We start from the raw sequence: 4,564 nt of genomic DNA on the forward strand, positions 1-4,564 counted from the left end.
TTAAAGGACCCTAGTATGCAACCTTCCTTGTCTGGATGGAGACAAAACTCCATGGAAACCACCTAATCAAAAGGCCTCACCTACAATTGACTGGGTCACATATCCGTGGAAAGAACTTAATTAAAAAGATCCCACCCAACAATAGTAACTCAGGATTAAAGAACATGGCTTTTCTGGGGTACACAACAGTTTCAAACCAGCACATCTGTCATTTCTTTCTGGCTGTTTTCAAAATTTAATTTTCATAAATTTAATTATGTTTTGTCTTGGCTTAAATTTCTGTGGGTTATCCTGTTTGGGATTCATTCAGTCCTGTGAAACTGTAGGTTTGTGTCTTTTGCCAAATTTGGGATATTTCCAGCCATTATTTCTTTGCATGCTCTTTCAGCCATCTTTTTTTTCTTGGGATCCCAGTGATACACGTTGGATCTTTTGTTATTGTCACATAAGTCCCTGAGGCTCTGTTAATTTTTTTCAGTCTGTTTTCACTCATTATTCAAACTGGGTTAATTCTGTTCATCTGATCACAATTTTACTGATTCTATCATCTATTATCTCCACTCTACTATTGAGCCCAACCAGTGTGTTCTTTAAAAGTTTTTTAAATATATGTTTTCAGTTCTTTAATTTTAATTTAGTACATTTTTATAGCTTCTATTTTTTTTTGTATTTTTATACTCCCCAGTTTAGTTTGAAAACAACCTTTTCTGCTATATAGCCAATTGAATTTGAAATTACAGTTATATTAAAATACACAGTAGTTACCTATAAATGAAACACTGATGAAAGAACATGACATATATTTAAGGACCTCACCATAATAGAATTCTCTTTTTAAACTATTTTTAAACTATTTTAAGCTTTTTAAACTATTTTTCCCATATAAGCCAATATATTTGACTTTTAATATATCCCATATATAGGGCTATATGTGCACATAAAGCAGACACATTTGTCAAAGTGAGCATATGATGAAACAGCATACAGTGTCCTTTTTGGATAAAATTAAATTTTCAGAGGCAATGTGGTCCAAATAGGAAGAAAAAGTTGATTTCCTCATGAAAGAAACTAGATAAAGAAAAATTAAGACTAATGCTAAAGATTTATACCATAAAATTATTCTATTTCCACTCCTTTTAACATACAAATGTGCACTCTGGGTATGTGTGAATCAAAATACCTGCAATCGAGATTGTGAAAGACTATAACTAGGGTAGTATGTAATTCAATAAAATGCCCTAGGGTAAAAAAAAGAAGAATAAAGAGAAGACATTTGTCCATCAAGTTATACATATGGGCTTAATAAAGAGGTAGATTATTTAAAAGTCTCAATGGGCTCAATTATTGACTTGGGCTGGAAAGTGATGTTTAATTATTTACTAAGATCATAATTAAATAAATTAGAAGGTTAGTTGTCACTGGATAGTACCTTAAGGTTAAACACTGAAAAAAAATTGTTATGAAACACACAAAGCATTGTATTTTGTGATTGTACTATTTTGTTTGTTCCACCATTTTTGTAATTGGGGCAAGAGAAGGGATCCGATTTGTTTAAGAACATTTAATGTACCCCATAAGCCGAATCAGAGATTTTTATTAATTCTATTGCAAACACAACATTGATTTCCAGCTACAATTTTTTTTAAGATAAACAAGTCAATTGAAAACAAGTTGTGGCCTTGAGCTATGAAACATTACACTTTTAACACACTGATTGAAAAACCTAGAACATCACTGTAAGATGTCAATCATTGTTGACCTTTGGCAAAGAATGGATGCAGCTTTACTGTGTCTTTTCCAAAAATGCTTTGTAGCACCTAACACACTGGCCAGTACACATTCTCAAAGTCCAAGTCATTCCCATAATCAGGATCTTCAATCATAAGTTCTTTTTGTGGATCATAGCTCCCCAGTAGTTCAATTTTTGCTTTGTAGTTTTTAACTTCACTACCTTTTCTATTCAAATCCCTCAGATTACTTTCATCCATAACACAGTATATAATCGAATGTGGCAAAGTCTTCTTTGGTAATCTGCTGGGCAACGTGATTTGTAGGAATATCATGCTTCTTCATGCAATTTTGCCCTCGATAATCAGGATGGTTTCCTAGCTTATAAGTGGATGTTGCGGCACTTATCAGATGTGCCTCCAACTATCTGAAATATTTTAATCAGTTACAATTTTTCTGAAAACTGCTTCTGCAATGGGTGACCGACAAATGTTACCCAGACATACAAACAGCACCAATTTGGGCAGCCACCCTGCTATCTTCTCAGCCTCAAAGAAAGACACAGAGTGAGAGAGCTTATAGCTTCTATTTTTTAACCAAAATTTTCAGTTATTTCAAGAGAATTTGTAATTGATCATTGAAGCTACTTTAAAATCCTTTTCAGATAATTCCAACATCTGGCTCATCTCAGTGTTGTTGTGAGTTGGTTGTCTTTCCAAAAATCATTTGCTGGTTCTTGATGTGACAGGTGATTTTTAAAAAAATTTTATTCTGGACATTTTGTCTATCATGTGAGTAGACTCTGTGTTCTATTCAAATCTTTTATTTTATCTGGCTACCATACATTTGGGGTCAGCATGCTGGTCCTCACATACTTGGTGAGTTGTGGTTCCAATGACAGTTTAATTTTCACATCTTTTGTAGTAGGATCTGCTTTGTTTGTTTGGAGCTCCCTCTTGGGCCTGCTGGGGCTGCCTGAGGGAGAAGAGTTTTCCCCAGATCAGGCCCCTTCTTGTCTCTCAGTGGGGATATATGAGGGACAGAGTCTTTCTGGGATACATGCCTGCTATGGTCACATCCAGCCTATCTGTGGGGGACAGTGAGTGCTTCCTGGGTTGGGTTCTTTTGGTATCAGGATTCCCCAAGCCAGTGCCATCAATCTACTCTGGTATCTTTGGATGGAAGAGTTGATTCTCAGGCCCATGAGGCAAAGAGACTTCCCAGAGTGGACTGCTTGTTGTAGCAGAATCCTATTTGCAAGTGCTACCTAGCTGTACCAGTGTCTCTCAGTGTGGGAAGTAAATTCCAGGCCAGGATGGAAGAAGAGCATTTACCTTGGCCACTGTTTTTCCTGTAATCCTGATTGATCCTCCTTGATGGTGGTACGTGTGTTCCCTGGTATACCAGTTTGAATCTGTTGTGGACCCCAGAAAATTCATGTCCTTTAATCCTCATTCCATATTGCTGGGTGGGAGCTTTTGATTGTTCCCATGGAGATGTGGCCCACCCAATTGTGGGTGGTAACTTGATTAGATGGTTTCCATGGAGATGTGTCTCTACCCATTCAAGACAGGGTGCTTATGGAGCCCTTTAAGAGGGTACCATTTTGAAAAAAGTTTCAGATTCCTTGTAGCCAGAGACCTTTGGAGATGAAAAAGGAAAATGCCCCTGGGGGAGCTTCATGAAACAAGAAGCCTGGAGAGAAAGCTATCAGATATCTCCATGTTGCCATGTGCATTTCCAGTTGAGAGAGAAACCCTGAATGTCATTGGCCTTCTTGAGCCAAGGTATCTTTTCTTGGATTTCTTAGATTGGGCATTTCTATAGACTTGCTTTAATTTGGACATTTTCATGGCCTTAGAACACATAAACTTGCAGCTTAATAAATTCCCCTTTTTGAAAAGGTGTTCCGTTTCTGGTTTATCACATTTCAGCAGCTTGCAAACTAGAACACCTGCTATTGTCAAAGGGATTCCCATTTAGTCTGCGGGGAAGAATGAGTGTACCTGGGCACCTTTTCTTGCTAGTTTGGAGTTCAGGAATTGTTGGGCCCAGGTTGTCTTTTTCTTTGAGTTGGAGATACATAGGAAGTCTTGCCATGTTCTATGGTAGTCCTTGGGCCACAAACTTTCCTCTTACTCCTTTTCAGAATTCTTATTTGGTTGCCTCTTGCATTATTTCCAGGATTTATAGTTATACTTTGCACAGAGGAGCAGGGATAAATGATTCAATGTTATCTTCTCCAGATCAGAAGTACTAAAACTTACTTTTAAATTATTTTGCTTTCCCCTTGCCAATCCCAGCCCTTCACCTCCTCCACCACACAAAAAGTCTTTGGTAGAAGCCAGGTTATAAAACCTGAGAAAATGCATTAGGTGGGGATGAGGCAAGGTTAGGAATTGATTGGAATAAATGAAGTAGAACCAGGGAACTATTTCTTGATTTGAACAACCAGCAAGGACTAAAGAAACTTATTCATGTAACATGGTCTTCTCTATCCCACTGCAGACGAGATACTGAGGGGGAGATAATCAAGCTTTATAGAGCTGGCCGTATTAAAAGCAACTCCCAAAGTGATGGTAAATGCCCCAGCAGATTTTTTTGATGGGGAAAGTAGGGAGAGTATTGAAGGCATTGAGAGACTAGATGTTGAGAAGACAGAAAGGGGAGGACTGGAGTTTTAAATACCAATTTTACCTTCTTCACAATCTTATGAGGGACCTCTGTGAGGAAGTAGAAATTTCATTGCTCAAGTAATTTTAGACTTATTTCCATTGGGTTGAATTTTAAAAATATATGTTTTTACCATCGTTCTGATTTTACAACTGGAGATGTT

The 4,564-nt window shown here is 37.3% G+C and overlaps 1 pseudogene; it reads right to left on the reverse strand.

The window, feature by feature from the left end:
- Nucleotides 1-1,783: 1,783 nt before the first annotated feature.
- Nucleotides 1,784-3,828, reverse strand: LOC143690506 (low molecular weight phosphotyrosine protein phosphatase pseudogene; annotated as a pseudogene).
- Nucleotides 3,829-4,564: the final 736 nt, after the last annotated feature.

This window comes from Tamandua tetradactyla, chromosome 7 (assembly GCF_023851605.1).
Source record: "Tamandua tetradactyla isolate mTamTet1 chromosome 7, mTamTet1.pri, whole genome shotgun sequence".
Lineage (NCBI taxonomy): Eukaryota > Metazoa > Chordata > Mammalia > Pilosa > Myrmecophagidae > Tamandua > Tamandua tetradactyla.